This window comes from Pteronotus mesoamericanus, unplaced genomic scaffold, assembly GCF_021234165.1.
Source record: "Pteronotus mesoamericanus isolate MK-2021 breed Mesoamerican mustached bat unplaced genomic scaffold, CSHL_Meso_final contig_20, whole genome shotgun sequence".
NCBI lineage: Eukaryota > Metazoa > Chordata > Mammalia > Chiroptera > Mormoopidae > Pteronotus > Pteronotus mesoamericanus.
In genome coordinates this window covers 98,284,988-98,303,281 of record NW_026555085.1, presented here as the reverse complement: position 1 = coordinate 98,303,281, position 18,294 = coordinate 98,284,988, and positions in this window count along the sequence as shown.

Below are 18,294 nucleotides of genomic sequence, written 5' to 3'. Positions count from 1 at the left end.
CGATACTTTATGCCATGGACAGGATTCCTTTAGAAACTGGAACTGCAAAAGTGTTGGGACTGCAGCTGCAAGGGACTGGGAGAAGCAGGAGGTGACATCTACCATCATTTTCTTATACCACTGGCTGTCATGGGGGCACCCCAGTGTCAGGTGCTATCCCTCCTACAGTTGTTTTCTAGGGCACACAAATTCTGGTCTGTTCCCCACGGACCAGAGCAGAGAAGCAGCAAGAGACCAAGCAGGAAAAGACTCCTATCTTACGCGGCCGAAAAGGCAGGTAATATACAGCAGCGACAGACACCTCTCCTTCTCTTCTGTTTGTTTTCCCCTTGTTTGTTTGCTTCCTGTAGCTGGCTGTCCCAGAGGAATGGAGCACAACGGTTCCAGAAGAATGCCATTCCTTCACACGGAGGATGACACTTTGGGTTTCATGGTGGGAGACTGGAACTCCGGACACAAACAGGTGGGGGTATTTCTGTCACTAGTATTTTGAGGATTGACTAGTCAGCTTGACCTCTGCCTACAGCTACCCCTGGGTGCCCCACAGCATTCAACAGAAATGCTGAATGCAAATTCAGACCACATGTTTAATTATTAACATGGTAATTAACCAGCCTGATTGGGTGTGTGCATTTCATTGTTTGTCATTGCCCAAGGTCATGCATCCTGTGCTCTGGTGGGAAGAGAAAAAACAACTGCTTCATTTGGATACTTTGGAAAAATCTCATTTCACAGGGATTCCACCTCTCACTTCAAAGCCTATTAGATACCATGTTGCTCAGCAGCCCCAAGCAAAATATTGTTAGAACATACATTTTGAATGGGTTGTCATCCTTCTCCTTGTTTACCTGCAGCGCAGACAGTTGCCTGTCAGTGTACCTGTTTTCTGGGGTCCAGGAGACCAGTGGGGAGGGGCGGAGTCTGAAGCAAAAGAGTGCTGGCAACCCTTTCTTCTGCCCCTGGGCCTGGGCCACGGAACATGAGGGAAGTAGAGGAAACATCTGTCAGCCCCATTAAGTAGGAACTACTACTGACTTGGGCTTGGAATAAAACTGATGCTCTGGAACATTTGCTGGATTTGGGGGAAGCCATGTCTTACCCAGGTCTATTTTGTCAGACAAGTGAAAAGTTAGCAGTGAATGTATGTTCACATACGTGTATAGATAGGGTTATTGGCATATAAGTAAGACCAAGATGAGTTTTGTTATTTTTTTAAGGTAAAACATGCATATGGTAGAAACCAACCAAAACAAAAATAAAGTAAAAAAAAAAAAAAAAGAAGTAGAAATTAGGTCCCCTTCAAGAAACCCAGTCCTAATATCTATTTTCAGTTTTGTGTAATTGCTAATTTTTGCGCATACAAGTATATAAATATGCTTATATGACATTTCACTTTTTTACATATGAGTGTGTTTTCCATTTCTTATAAATACATGTGGACCTTGTTGGGGGACATCATGATAGGGCTTTTTAGATAGATCAAAAAGTTGTCCTATTTAGAAGTGAGAGAAAACCTACTAGCTTGAATTTTATAACCATATGCTGGAGGGTAGGAGAGGTTTGTAATAATTAGCTTGTGGCTACTACACAATAGGCAGCGCATAGAGAATTTTATATACACAGGGTCAACTACATAATCAGTGGGGCCCAGTCTGAAATAAAAATACAGGTCTCTTAGTTCAAAAATTAAGTATTTCAAGACAAGACAGCAGAGTATTACACCAAGCGAGGGGTCCACTAGCATAGGGTGCTGAGTGAGTGTGCAGGCCGTATCCCCACGAAGCCAGCCTTGTGCCAACATTTTCAAGTGAATCCATAAAACAGCCCCAGGATAGACATGTCATCACAAAGCTGATATTTTAGCTGTGTCGATCCCCCATGTCCCTCCCAGTGCATTTACCTTTGGGATATTTTGGTTTGAAAATAGCATCCATTCCAAAACAAGATGAGCTCCCCAGAGAAGGAAAATATTGAACCCCAATATTGGTCACCTGGACAGTGTGCATTTTACATGTTAGAGCTGCTCCATCTTGCAGCTACCATATGTCTGTAAAAATTCATAGCAGGCTATTAAATTTAGCAGATCCTGTCTTAATTAGATTAGCTTTTTGCACAGCACGAAGGCAGAATGTCCCTCTGATGGAGAGTTTATAAAGATTTCTGGTGGGAATTCTTTATGGAAGATGGAGTCTTTTATCCAGAGAGACTGACAAATAGAAGGAAAAAAACCCACCTCATGATAGTGTAAAAATGCGGTCACGGTGTGTCAAAGCAGAAACATGGATCTTTATTTCATTCATGTTTCTATTTTATTTGGCTTAAGAACAGGGACGGCTGGGGATACAGATGGGGGAGGGGTGTTCAAAACGGCCAGCGCCGAGCATGGCATGAGGGAGGTGAAAAACTGCAAGCGAATTCTCGTCGTCAAATTCACCCATAAATTCGGCACCAAAGGAGTTCTAAGCGCTCCGTGGCCTGTCAGCGCGGGAGGTATTTTATTTATTTATTTTTTTCTGGACAGAAAACAAAATGGCACAGTTGGTCGTGAGCTGGTCTTGTGTGATGGAACCCAACATCCATTCTCTGTTCCCATTTAAGGTCACTCAGAAAAGCTCACACGACACAAAGCCAACGGCCCGAAGGCCCCTCTCAGTTCTGCCCCTGCACCGAGGCCCTAAGCCGGGGGCCAGGAGACGTGCCTTGCGTGTTGGTGGGGTACGTAAGCGATGGGGTTCTGCAGAGCTGCGGAGCTCTTCTCAGGGCCTGGCTCGTCGGTCCCCCCCAGGAGGAAGGCGGGTGTGAGTCACCGTTCTTGTCATATGATTCACCCGCTGAAAGGTCACGTTCATGCAAAGACCTCCCTTCCTTGGCTGCGGAGTTTGTGGAGAGAGACGAGGACAGGGGAGAAGGCGACAAAAGTGCATTTCTGCCTCACAGCCTCCCTGCGCTTGGGTAGGAGGGGTTGTGGGGTTTCAGACCCCAAAGTGCGTGAAAGCAGGACAGGAGCGCAGGCGGCTGGTGGAAAGAATGGCGCATCCCTTGCTCAGGCGGCAGCCTGATCAGATTCACATCGTATGCAGGCTGGGTTACTAGGCAACTGATTAAATAAACGTGCCGGTCCTACAAGCAAGCTCACAATTAATTAACTTAACCATTTTCATTTCGACTGTTTTCTTCCCTTCTCCACTTCAACAAGCTTTGAGATGCTGAAATGTGAGAAGCATTGGGGAGGAGGAGGCTGACGACCTGTTTTTGCCTTCAGTGGGAAATACCCCACTTTGTGTCAGCTCTTCCCACGCATGGAATGAAAGAACCCGATCCGCAGGTAATTAGGCTTTTAACCAAACAGGAAAACACGTGAAAAGGCCTAGAAGAGTGTCGGCATATATTTATTCAAAGCCTGTTATTTTCCTTGATCAGGGCAGTTGCTGGGTAGAACAAGATGAAGAAGGTAGACTTCAGGAAATCATTGCCCCAGACAGGTCGTTTCCGTAACATGGCCTGGCTGCGGGAGGCTCTGCAGAATCTGGGTGTGCAGCCCCCACATGCCACGGGGGGCGGTTTCAACCAGCCCAGACTGTCAGCGCACCATCCCTGCAGGCCGGGAGGCTTGAAAGACAAGTCGTTCCGGAGAACCACCGATGTGTGGGGGGCAATCCAGGGAAAGGGGGCAGAGTGAACAAAGTCCCGGGTACATTGGTAAAATGATGAGAGACTTGGTTTTGATCTGTAGAACATGAAAGAGCTGGAACAAGCCTGGAGGAGTTGGCAGGGCCAGATCATAAAGACCCATTGCTGCCCATCTAAGGAGTTCAGACTTCATCCTGGGGATCGTAGAAGCCACTGAGGGGGTCTACAAGGAAAGCGGTGTAGGCAGACTGTCACCCTAGCAGGGGCATCCAACCTGCGGCCCGCGGGCCGCACGCAGCCCAGGATGGCTGTGAATACGGCCCAACGCAAAATCGTAAATTTGCTTACGACACGATGAGATTTTTTTATGATTACATGTCACAATGTATTTAATGTGTGGACCAAGACAACTCTTCTTGCAGTGTGGCCCAGAGGCGCCAAAAGGCTGGACACGCCTGTGCACAGTTGACTCTGAGTCATATAGAATTAGGATGTAAGAGGGCACTGGAATGGAGAAAACACTGAGGAAGCTCCTGTGGTTCGGGAGTGAGAAGAGGGCATGAAGCAGGGCTGGGGAGGAGGGCTGGGGCAAAAGGGGCGAGTGTGAGGGCCGTTTGGCTCTTGGAGCTTGATTGGGGGTAGGGTGGGTGGAGGGTTGGGTCTAGGTGACAGCCAGGCTCCTGATTTTAGAGACCGCGTGGGTGGCAGAGGTGTGAACCGAAAGCTGTAGTATAGAAGGAGGGCTCAGGGGCATGGATCTGCCCTGCCCTTGATGAATTGGAGGCTCCCGTGTCCAGCAGGCAACTGGTTAAATGAAGCAATTATTTAACAGTCCCTAAAAGATAGGAATTAGGGCAGATTCCTCATAGAACCTACATTCTAAAAAACACTCCTGTATAGAATTCATTTCCATAGTAATACTTAAAGCAGGATAGAGAATGTATAGATAAAAGGGGCAAATCCATATGCAAAGCCTTTTCTACTTAAATATAGTTTAGTTATTAATTGTCACTACTTGATGCACTCTAATCTCTCCTCATTATGGAGTGCAGTTGTCACATGCAAATGTGAAATAGGCTAGAATTACGCGTGGCAGAGAGATGAGCCCTTGGCTCGGGAACAATCCTGGAAGATCCGCGGTCCCCCGTGCACTTGGTCAAATGCAGCCACCTGTCTCCCAGGCAAGGCGAGACCGCCTCTGGGGGCAGGCAGGGGGGCACCTGGCACTTGGTGCTGAAGGAGAGAAACCACCGTGCACAGTACTGCATAGAAAAGAGTTATTTCCGCAGGTCCTGAGAACGAGATTCAGTGTCCTTTTGTAGCAATCAGAAGACTTAGTTTTGCTTTCACATTTGCCTTTAACTGGCCATGCCTCTGTGTAGCCTCTGTTTCCAGCATTTTTTCAATGAAACATGAAAGATTATTCTGGACACAAAGGTGTGGATTCAGCCAAGCTGGGGGAAGGCCCCAATCCACAAGGCCAGTGGGTTCTAACCTGGAGGCTCTAGCACCAAGAAGTAACCTAGGGCACGCGCCCGTCTTAGTCAGGGTTTTATACTCGTTCCCTAGTTTTAAAAGCATCTTTAAATCTATTTTTTAAATTCATGGACTACTTCATAAGCCATAGTGATTTTATCTGTGGGAGTGGACAGAGATGGTCCAATGCTGGTGAAGGAGTTCAAACATGTGTTTTCTATTACTTGCTGAGCTTGCTGCTCATGACCCTGCTTCTTGGACACTGTCTTTTTCCCAACAGAATTATTATTTTTTCCCTGATTGCTTCTCTTCAGGCACAAATGCTTACCGAAATGGCTCTGAGGGAATCCTTGTTTCCAAGCTGCACCGTCCACTGAAATGGTAGGCAGTTGTGGTCAGTCCTCTGATGCCCCAGCCCTCAGCCCTCTAGCCGTTTGGGCTCACAGTCCTTTACTTCCCGTGTAGGCCGGCTGGCTCGGCCTTGGGCTGTTTGCAGACTTTTGCCCCTACCCTGGTGGAGATCGGGAGTAGGGGATGGGTCAGTTTTTCCTTTTCCATGGACATGAAGCTGCAAGGGAGGCCAAATATCCCTGGAAGTGGAACAAGCTGAAGAAATTATTGTTACTTGTTTTTAAATTTTATATTAAAAGTGTCGCAGTTTATGTTAATTTAATTTGAATTTTTCCTCCATAGCATTGAGTTTGAGATTTATCCGCATTGATATATATTGTTCTAGTTCATTGATTTCAGTGATTTTATAGTATTCCAATACATAAATTCATCACCGTTTGTCTTATTGATGAGCAATTGGGTTATTATAAATAGAGCTGCTAAAACATTTCAATAAACACAACTTTTCTCTATTTCAAAAGCTTTGGGGCTCTGAAACCCTTAGCCTCCCAGATGTCATATGGTATTTTTGAGGTGAGATGAATTGGGCACCATGCCATCACGGGATTCTCATTTACTCTAAGAATAAACATTTAAGCCACAGTGTAAGAAAAAAAATAGAAGCATGAGTTCTTGAGGATACCTATGAAAGTATTATTTTGATCATCATCATTATTATTTCTAACATCATTATTAATTCTGCCATGTTTCTACATACTTGATTATGCATGTATACCCATGATTGGTGTCAAATGTTTTTAATGTTATTTTCTTTCTATTCCCCAATGATTTTATTCCTTCCAACAAAAACATAAGAAAATCTTCCTTGTTCTTGCATCCTCCCTTCTTTCAGCTACTTTCATAACTCTTCTTTCTCAGCTGTGCTTAGATAAGGGCTGGCTATTTGTGTTCCCAGCAGGGAGGTAGGTGAAGAAGGCCAAGTCTAATGGGAGAATGGAGAGCAGGCTGCGAGAGGAAAAGGAGGAGGAAGGCAGGGGACCCGCAGACTGAGGGAAAGAGCCCAGAGGAGAGGACATGGAAAACTTTCTCACCTATTGCGGGCAGTAGGCGTTGGGAAAATATTATTCAAGGAATATGCACAAGTGAAAAGAAGCAGAAAATAACACCCATGTGTCATTTCTTTTTACTGTGACAAAAAGCTACATAAAAGCCTATTGTATAAGCATAGGTACATTGACAAAAGGTAAGTTAATTATGAGTTATCATCGTTAAATTAAAATGTTTATACTTTTTCATCCCCCACTTCTCATCCCCACTTCGTCTTGTGGCTGGAATGGTTCTGGCCACAGCTGTCCATGTAGAACTTAATATACCACCCCTAAACCTGGACACTCAACCGAGGGCGAAGGTGTGGCTTCATACCCACACACTCACTGCTGAAAGTCTTGGCATTTGTCTGGGTGGGTGGGAAGGCAGCAGAGACTGGTGCAGTGGCCTCCTCATCTAAGCTTTTCTTTAAATTCCCCTGTTTTTTGTTATCTCTACACATCACCTCACTCACTCCTTAAAAGTTTCTTCTCCCTAGATTTCCAAATTATTCCCTTACCTTCCGTGGTAGGCTGAAAAATGGCCCTGAAAGTTAGCCATTTCCCAATTCCTGGAACCCGGGACAGTTACCTTACATGTCAAAAAATCATAATATGAAGTAAAAACAAAAAATGTAAGGGTTTTTATAGGTGAGATTAAGTCAGGACCTTGAGATGGAGAGATTTTCCTGGATTATCCTAGTGAGTCTGAAAACATAATCACAGTGTCCTTCTCAGAGAGGCAGGGGGGCCTCGGACAGAGACACATGGAGGAGAAGGTGCTGTGAGGACAGAGAAGAGAGAGAACTGCAGACACTGGCCGTGAGATTGGAGGGACGCACCCCCGAGTGAAGGGTGCCACATGCTGAAAGGGGTGAGAAAATCATTCCCAGCCTTCAGAAGGAATGTGTCCCTGCTGGCACCTTGACTTCAGTCCAGTGACACCGGTTTGGGGCTTCTGGCCTTTGGAAGTGTGAGAGAATCCATTTCTGCAGTTTCCAACTGCCCGTCTGGGGTGATTTGTTACAGCAGCCACACAAAACTAATACGCTCTGACAGTTCCTTCTCTGCCTCCCCACCCTCTTCCTTCTCTCTCTCTAGGATATCCAAATAACCTAAGAAATTATGTTAAAAGCTCCTGAGCCTATCTGATGTGCCTTCTACATTCTTTCCTTGAATGTTCTTACGTCCTTCTGTGAAACCTGTGCGTTCCTACCTCAGCATCTCTGGTCTCAGCTTTCCAGTTGCCCTTACTGAGCATGTGGCTTCTCCACCTTCTAAACTCTCTGTTCACGGTTTCCACTGAGTTAACAGGACACGAGGGGCCTTCACACCTATGGCACAGAAGAAGGTTTTTGGTTAAATTACTTTGGGAACTGCTGGGTTAAAGAAAGTTAAAGAAGGCTGGTCCCTTACGAGAAGGCTTCTCCTTTATCGTGTTCCGGGGGTACTCCTTGGGAAATGGCTGCGAGGGTGGCGATTTAATTATAGATTAAATCCCAATTCTTGTTCTGTACCCACAGGCTTTCCTAGAGAAGGTCTGCCCTTCTGGCCTTTTAACCATGCTGCCCGCAGAAACTGCTGGCCCATGACAGTCACCTGCAGGATAAGTCCTCACTCTTGTTTATGTCACACTCTGCACTTCAATTAGAGTCCAATTTGTGAAGCCATTGTGGGGTTGAATGACATAGAAATTTTTCTCTTTTTCTTTCCCTTTGTAGTATACAGGGTATAATTGATTCTGGAGTAGGAACACAGAGGGTCCAAATTTGAAAGCCATAATGGCAATCTTATCACACACACTTTAGGTCTCCAGAAAAATGCTGATAAGTGACTGTTCCTTTAAAACAGATACAAGCAATGCATTCTCAAAAACACTATTAGCTTGCACGCACCCGGAAAGGTAAGGAAAGATAGATTTGTAGATCGACTGGGAAATGAAACCCGGGTATAAATGGGGAGGCCACCTGCCCCTCCAGGGACTCTCTCAGCCTCCTCGCCATTGGCCAACGGTGCCTGGCGCCTGTGGTGTTGTCCAGGGGACTCATGAGCATGTTCCCTGGGCAAGTGTGACCCGTTCAAGTCCAGCTGCCTCCCGGCTGAGTCTGTCCTTCGTGCCCTTTGGTGTTTTGGGCTCCTCTAGAACGTACCACACTGGTTTTTAACCTGGACTCCCTGTGCCCCTCAGTGTTCTGAGCTAGGAACTGGACTAGAGCTATTTTCAATATTTCAAAAAAGTAATGGTTTTCTGCAGTGAAGCTGTGAAGGCTAATAATGAAGTCATCATTTGGGGAGGGAAGGAATCATTTTAAATCACTTGTACCAAAATAAGTTCATTTGTGATGATTAAAAGCTCTGATTGGCAATTCTGCATGTTGTCAGTGAACACAAATGATGAAGCCAATTAATCAGCAAGCAATAACTATTGTGTGATTAGTAGACAAAAGTTTGTGAAAACGTGCATCCTACTGCGAAGAAGAATACAGGTGGCCCTCAGTGGTACAGAGATTGGGGATTCTACTGTAAAGCTTCCCGGGACTGTCTACACACATCCTTTCTCAAACTAGCGACTCACTTTCTGTTTTACTTATTTTTCCCTCTTTCATAGAGAGATTTATGCCACCTCCTTTCCCCTCCCTCTCCATCCTTAGCATACAATAGTGCTCAGAAATGATTAACAGCACTGTTCTGCAGTCCTTCTTAAACATGACGACCTAGAGAGAATGGTTCTTAAGTTACAAAAGTGACCCGGTTTACACAGGCGTAATCTGGGAAAGGAGTACTTGTATCACTTTGCTCACTTCCTTTGACTCCTGTATGACTACGCTTCCCCACACCCAACTATGAACCTCTCTAGTTGATACTGCTAAGGGCAGGGATCTTTTTCTTTTTATTTCTTTTGAGTCCCCTGTAGTTCTTGGTGACATTCTAAACACATGGTAAAATATCCAGGAATAATTTGAACTAATTTAAAATTGTCTGTGTAGAACTTAACATACTATTAAATAGACCTGGGCAATTATGGTGAAGGTCTGGCTTGATCCACACACACTCACTTGTGAAAGTCTCAGCATTTGTGTGGGTGGATTGAAAAGGCAGCAGAAGACAAATGCCTTTGTTCTGGTATTGATTTTGGGATAAGGTAATGTGGCCATCTTATCCCTTCGATTGTAGAGATGCTTACACAGCCCTTTGCGTGGCCAGATGGGACAGTATGAATGAATGACAGAGGGGAGAGGGTTTCACATCAGTTATTGCTGGCGCCAGAGTGGCAGGGCTGGTGCTGCGGTGATGAGCTGGTTGTACATTCATCATATGTGTAGGTTTGAGGACATTGAACTACAAGTTCAGCTTACAAGTGCTAACTTTAGGATGCAGGTTGGCACGATCAGACGTTTCATTTATTTTCCATGTCACGCAAACAACATAATATGTTAAAAACTGAAATGAAAGAAGCACTTTCACTGTGATTCACCATCGCAATAAATGACCATTTCTTCGTGTTCTATGTTCTCTTACCAAATGAATACATTTTTTATGTGCTTATAACTATAATGTAGACATGGTTCCATATTCTGTTTTCCATTTAACGTTTTATCACAACCATTTTTCTATGTCATTACTGTAGCTCAGGGCTTTGCAGCCTGGGGCATATGTTTCACCCAGCTCTGTCATTTCCCTGGAGGAGGGTCACATCGAGCTAGGAGAGCTCTGTTCTGGGGCTGGGCAGGGCCCTCCCACTGCCTCCCATGGCTGGGTGCCTGTGGGGGCTCATTTTATCGAGAGGGCTTAGGGTTGGGGGAAGATGGCCCTTGAGATCACAAGATCATTTTTATTTCATTTCATTTTATTTTATTTTATTTCATTTTATTTTATTTTTTATTGTATTTTCTTCCATTACCATGCATCCCCCTTATACCCTCTTTCACCTGCACCTCCTCCCTCCCCCAACAGCCACCACACTGCTGTCCATGTCTGTGAGTCCTTTTTCTTTTTCGCTCGATCCCTTGACCCTCCCGCTGCCCCGTGGCTGTCAGCCTGCTCTCCATCTGTGAGTCTGTCTCTTGTTTGCTTGTGAGTTCAGTTTGCTCATTAGATTTCACGTACAGGTATTTTCATTTTATTTCCAAAATAAGCCCAGAAAGGGGCGTGTGGGGATTGTGGTCCAGAGGACTGGTGAGGAAGTGAAGAATGGGAAGCTCAGAACTTGGAGTTGCTCTGTGCATCACCAGCCTTGGGGCTCAGGAGCGAAACAACCTCGCCGCCATAGAGCCAAGAAGAATGCTTGAGCCAGGCGCAGGACTGTGGGTTAGATTCTGGATAACTCTGGTCGACAGAGAAGCCCAGAGGGCGGCTGTGCAGGACTCATAGAAGTGATGACAGCTTAGGAATCACTCTAATGTTTACTTATTTATCCTAATTTCAGTTTACACCGCATCTGCTGTTTGATTTACTTATTCTGGATCCTTGCTTTATCTTCTTCCATAAAAGGTTTGAGATGTCTTGCCCAAGACACCACAGATTCCGTAACCTAGCGTGTCTATTAACATTCATATCCCTTTTATTTGGACCAGTGTTGTGTGGACTGCATAGGAAGATGAGGAAGGGCCAGAGAAAGACAAGCCAAGCTTAAGGAGGGTTGTAAAATACACAGAAGTAAACAGGTGAGCTTGGTCATTATTTCTTAGACAGGACATAGACACACCAGGAATAAAAAATACACCGCCTCTTATTCCTCTGAGGAAATGATGCATGAAATAAATGTTATTAGAGGCCCAGGGGGAGGCTTTTTCTTATTTGTTAATGTACCTTGTGCTGAAAATAAGCCAAGGGCTGTCAGCACCAGGCTGCAGAAATGTAAGAAGTCTCTCCCGCTGAATCTTCTGGCGAGTGGAGGGCCGCTCACTTCTGTCCTGCAGAGCCCACGCCGCTACGACCACCTGCATTCTTTCCTCCCTTTCTGTCTCTGCTGATTCCTCTCCTTCCTGGCTGACACATGGCAATGGAATGCCCTCCCAGGATGAATAGGACATTTCCCGGACAACCCTGAACACCTCCAATGCACCCCAGAGCACCTTTCCTGCCCTGAATGATGAAGCATCATTCTCTTGCTCTCAAGAGTGAAGTTCTTTTGTAGGAAGAAATGATTGCAGCCAAGGCCACCAAGGTGGTGAGGACTGAACGTGGGCACTTCTGATCTTTGCTCTGACAGCGTGGAAGCTTTCATACAATGTGTGTCTGTCAGTGAAGGGAAGCAACCCCACCCAAAGACATTCTTATCAATCTAGCAGAGAGAGGGAGAGAAAGGGAGGGAGAGATTGAGAAGCGCAGGACACCGGGAGGTGGTTTGTGTAGCTGACAGGTTGCAGCCCACTGTTCTCCCTCTGTCTGCTTACACTTTGGTTTTATGCTCTCTAATTGTGCTCGCACTTCTCTCTTCTTTTCATCTCTGAAGGTTTGTGCCCAAATAAGGCTTTATTTCAGCCCTTATTTTCCATTTGGCACTTGAGATACTCAGTCCTGTGGGTTGGGCAGAAAAGACAGTTTGCCAAGTCAAGAACAGGCAGGACATCTGTGTAGGGGAGTCAGTTAGCCCCCTCTTGGTGTGAACGTGTGTGAGAGAAAGTGGGGGGAGAGAAGGGGTGGGAGAGAGAGAGAAGAGATGAGATCTCTGGAGCTTTCTTCTTCCACAATGGTAGTTGTAATTCCATCATAGAGCTCTGTTAATACTCTGGTAAACTAAAGGCTCAAAGGTCACAATATTTACTTCGGCATTCACTCATTTATTCACCCTTTAATTCATCAAATGTTCAATGATCACAGCTCTTCAGTGTGCAATTTGCTTGATTATCACTTCTTTTTTCTTGGATTTGCTCTGTTCTTGCCTAGGACTTAATACTGTGCTATCATCACAGTGAATAGTTATTAGGTACTGGTTGGTTGTTCTGGAACCATCTAGCTTCCTTTGCAGCACAGGAAAGAGAGCCATTGTACTTCCATGCCCTGAAGTGGGGTTCTCATGAAGAATGTGCTCCAGCCCCTAGAACAGGGCAAACTTTAATTGCTTAGGTATAAACACTCATTTGGGGATTGACTCATTTGGATTCAAATCCTTGATCTGACACATTTTTGTGTTCTGTTCCCTTTAAGTATTTGTTTTAAAATTTATTCAAATGTTTTTTAAAAATAAATACTTTACTAAACATTATTTTTCTAAATGACAAATTATTTTCTTAAAAAGAAAACAAAAATTATTTTTATGGAGAACAGGGAATATTTGGAAGATCAAAAGTTGTTTCTGGTAGGTGTAACACTGTAAGTGTTATTTTGATATTTCCTTTAGTACTGTGTGTATTGTCTTTGGGTCAAACCTATAGGAAAACTCATGGCTGTCTGTCTTTTCACAAGTAGCCAATTGTTTGAAATTAATATCTTCACCACAATTTTAAAGAAATTCACTGACTTAAGCGTTTTTGAGTGTGGATTCTTCCAATTTATTCTTTGTGCACTCTTCAATTTATTTTTTCTTACATTCTTACATATCATGGGTTGCCAAAATCTGGCCTATCACCTAATATTGTAAATAAAGTTTTATTGAAAAATGGCCATGCCCATTCATTTATGAATGGTTTATGTCTGCTTTTTCAACTACTCAAAACTGAGTAGTTGAGGCAGAGACCACATGACCTACAAAGCCCTTTACAAAAACAGCTTGCCAACTCCTGGAATTTCACACAATCTCCTAGTGATAAATATTTAGGTTGTTTCCAATATGAAACCTATATGAACAATACTTCCTTGAACATTGCAAGCTGCTCACTTCTACGTGTATAAGGCTTTCTCCACATTATTGTTTAGGAATGGGTTCAAAAAGGTTGAAGAGTGGGAACATTTTAAACTTGACTTGATTTTGCTGAATTGTATTCCAATTTTCTGTTAGCTTTTTTCAAAGTGTTATAGGTATTACAGTCTCCATTTGACTTTCTTTTTAAGTAATAATATAATGAGACATAAATTCTTGGGTCATGCTTTCTTTCCCTGTGAACTTATATGCCTTGTTCTGAATGTTTCAGTTAAGAAGGTTAAAGCTATCTAACTTTTATTTTTTGTTTTTCATCCCTCATGGGTTCCTGATCATTTGATCTATTTATTTAGCTTGGGTACACTAGAGAGAGATTCTTCTTTCCTTTGAAGCCTATAACTCAATGGTTTTGATCTGTATCAATTGTTACTGGAAAGTGGCTCTTTTTTCAATGTGAGTAATAATATAAAACATGGGCTAATATTTTCCTCCATTTTTCTATTGTTTTTTCCCAGAAGCCCAAGGGTACCTGGCATATTGGTCATGGTATTAGGTTGAATAGTGTTCACCCCAAATTCATGTCCTCCCTAGAACCTCAGCATGTGACATTACTTGGAAATAGGGTCATTGCAATGTAATTAAAGATGGGGTCATGGTAGAATAGGGTGGGTCTTTATCCCAATATGACTGGTATTCTTTTAAGGTGAAGAGAAAAGACTCAGAGACAAACACACCCACAGGGGAATACCATGTGAATATACAGGTAGAGATTGGAGTGATGCATCTATAAGCCAAGAAACTCCCAGGATTGTCAACGACCACTAGAAGCTAGAACAGAGGTGTGGGACAGATCCTTCCCTAGCACCTTCAGGAGGGACCGCTCTGCTGCCAGCTTTATCTTGGGCTTAGAGCCTCTTGAACAGTGAGATGATACATCTCTGCTGTTCAAGCCATCAGCCAGGGCTCCTTTGTTAGGGCAGCCTGAGCAAACTCATGCAGTCAGGTTACTCAGATTTCAGAGATTGGGATTTCCTGGGCCAGGCAGTGATTTCAAGTCCATGCAAGGGCCTGCCCCTTCTGCTTCCTCCACACTCCTGCTCTCGCACATCAGGCCCCAACCCCAAGTGCGGGCCATTTCTTAGGACTCCCACCCTTGGCTGCCCCTGGACAACTGCTTTTGAAGACTAATTTAGAAACGTCCTTTTAGATTTTCAGGAGTGGGAGTCCTCTTTATGTGTCCTCCCTCACTCTGGTGCAATTTTCATGGCAAGTGACGAATATTTTTTCAATATATATTTTGTCTTAGGTTCTAGGTGATTCTATTTTCATGGAAAATTGTATTTCTTTTGGTCTTCCCTCACCTCCTTATTTTTTATTTACACAAGGAAATAGAAAAAGACCACATTAGCTTTACTTTGTGATCTTATAACTGCCTCCCCACAACACACAGATTTTTTTTTTTAGTGAAAAATTGCTTTGTGAAAGTCTTTCAAGAAGATCGAGAAGATGGATAGGTATCTTAGGATAACTATTTGCTTTGTGGCACCTTATTCTCTTTGTCATACTTGAATTAGATTTACTGTATTCCCATAATGCACATCCTCTGACTGGTTGGGAACAGAGAAAGAGTTCACAAATATACCTCTGGCAGGGGACACCATCCTGTAATCCTGTTTCTGTGGCTGGATTGTCTAAAGTCCGCAGACTCTGTGAATGACTACAGAGGCCCTACAAATATATTGCAAAGTCTCCACCCAAAGGTATATTATATTATATTATATTATATTATATTATATTATATTATATTATATCTGTAGCCTGTTTTCTCTCTCTCATTTTAAAAACAAAAACACAGAACAGTCCCCTTAATTGAAAAGTCAGAGCATCAAAAAGTCAACGTTAGATGCCCATCAGTAGATGATTGGATCAAAAAATTATGGTACATATACACAATGGAATATTACGCAGCAGAAAGAAAAAAAGAACTACTAAACTTCGCGACAGCATGGATGGAACTGGAGAGCATTATGCTAAGTGAAATAAGCCAGGGGGCAAAAGACAAATACCATATGATCTCACCTATAAGTGGAACCTAACCAACAATACAAAGATGCAAGGAAAATAAGACCAGCAACACTGAAAGGAAAAGAAATTAACAGAGACAAGAGGGAAGGGGGGGGGAGGCGGGGAAAAGGAAGGGAAGGGGAAAGTCAAGGAACATATAGCAAGGACTCGTGGACAAAACCAAAGGGGAAGAGCTCAGGGAAGGAAGGTAGCAGGGGGCAAGGGAAAGTGGTGGGGGGTAGACAGAGACAAATGTATTTGAAAAAGTAAATTAAAATAAAATTAAAAAAAAACTCAACGTTAGAGACTGAACAATATTTGGACAGTAGGAAAACTAAGCACTTGAACTTGGTCCTTTATGGCAGACCCTGTGAATCACCGGAAGTGTGTAAGCTGAGGAAAGATGAGGTGAGAAGACAGGGCGAAATGTGCATTGGTTAGTTTTTAACACTCTCCTCTTCTGTTGATGCCTAGTTACGAATAAATTTGAGTCTTTTACCAATTGTTAACTGACTTAATGGACCTATTTTTGAGGACACCAGTTAGGGAGATAATATTTCACTATAGCTATACTTAGGATGACTCATGAATTGTCCAAGGCACAGCCAAGATATAGCAATTGTTTCCAATTACTCACTCCAGTTCCTGGAGTCAAGGGAGACCATGTTGAACTTATTATGTGTTAACATCTCTCCCTGGAACTGCATGTGCAGGCTTTTTTTCTGTTATTACCTGGGTCATCCCTTTCAGGCTAATTCGGAATTCTGCTGTGTCTTGCTTAAACTGACCTGGCTAAAACTGAACTAGGTTCTTAGAATCAAGAAGGACTGAGCTTCTGCTACACGTAATGACATCTCTCTAACATCTCATGTTCACTTTAAGGGATTTCGGGAAGATTATTGGAAATGATTTTCAGGGCAGCCTCACTTTTCCTTATCTAAGCTGAATTTCTTCCCTTGGCTATATTTGTGACTTATTTCTGCCTTCCTCACACGAATTTCTCCTAGCCTTGACAGGTTGTGTAATTATTTTTTATCAGCACATTTGGCACTTCTGTGTTGTTAACAATGATATTGAAGGAAATTAGCACCAGAGGATTAACTATAAGCAGAGTCTTAAGGAAGTAACTATTAGCTTTGTGTGAGGCTAAGGAATGACCAGTGATTTCTGTTCTTTAGTTTCTGTCTCTGCACCAGTTATAAAAATCCATCATGGGGTTCCGCATTTTGTCTTACATTTTCACCATGTTTCCCATGCAAAAGTCACTGAATTCTTTTGGAAGCCCAAGTTTATTTTATGCACTCATTTTTCCTGTATTTTCCTCATTTTAAAGGCCCTTTTACAAAATTCTCTAAGCTGAACAGACACAATCTCCCTAATACAGAAATAAGTATGCCTTTTTATTAAAAAAAAAAAGCAACTTATTTTTGCAGGCACATTGCAGTATGATAGTTACTAGTCCCACATGCCTAGCCCACCCCCTGTTGCTGAAGAAACTCCAGGCAGAGGGAAGGTCTGTCTTGTCATGAACTTCCAAGCGAGTAGTTTATGTATTCTTCAACCCCAGCTAAGGGGTTGTAATAGACATCACATTTTTATACTTAGAGATGAACTGAGCCTAGGGCATTTAGAAAGCTGAACTTACTATACCTTAAAAAAAAGAGTTTCTGGAAAAATCATGTTTGCATAATTTTAAATTATACAGCCCAGGTCTGTATTTTTAAAAATCTTTGTTATTTTTTAATATAGAGATATCCCTAACATGGGTCCCCAGGTTTAGGAAAAGAAGTGTTTAGGCTGGAAACAATTTTGGCATGGCTTTAGAACAAGTAATATCTCTTTCTAGGCACCTAAGTGAATTTGAATTGGAGCCAAAAGACATTTCCAGTGTGAGAGCAACACATGAACAGATACACATGTATGGTCTGCTGATCGTAGTAAATAGCAGGAATGGGAACATTGGTTTAGATGAAATAAGAACCCCTTCGACCTTCTATCAGGACTTTCCCTTGAATCCTGCTTTGCCCTAGTTTCTGATATAATTGGACAATAGGAGCTTTCCACACCTCTTATTCAGGGGCAGGCCAAGGACACCGACCCTCTCAGATTCCCATCATCCGTAAGTCAGGGAGCCCTACCATGTTCCTGATAAAAGCAGTTCTTTCATGTGTCAGTTTGTGTGATGGCCCTGAATCTTTACCTTGGTTTTACTACAGAGCATTAAAGTGCCAATTCGTGCCCCCTTTCTCGGAGCCTGCAGCTCAGGAGTGGGCTTGGCTCTCAGTACTCCAGGCTCGAGCAGATGGGACAACAAAAGCCGCCGATGCTGTGCCCTCATCCTCATCCACCCACCCATCTTCATCCCTTCTGACCTACTAAAACCTCCTTACAAAATTGTTTTGTATATGCTCATGACTTTGCAGCAGAAATATGAGAATCATTAATTTTACTTTATTAAAAAAAAAGCAGGTTTAGGAACATCAAAGCATTTATTCTACAAACTGCTTTAGAAAAATAGTGAAGAGTAGTAGAACCATGCTCTCTAAGTTGAGGTCCAGGAATCTAGCACATGAGTTTTCTTGGGTTTCCTTCAAAAACTGTTTGTTGTAAGTATACCTCTTTTCCGTGTAAGTTCTAGAACTGGAATGATTCAACATTGGGAGAACATAAACATTCAGTCCACAGCAATCTCTATTAGTTATCAATGTACCCCCAAAGTTCAATGTTGAAGACTAAATTCCCATTGTGATGATATTTGGAGGTGGGGCCTTTGAGAGGTCATTAGGCTTTGAAGGTGGAGCCCTCATGAATGAGATGAGTGGCCAATATAAGGGGGTTAAAAGCCCAGAGTTATTTCTCTTTGCCATGGGAAAATATAAGAAGACA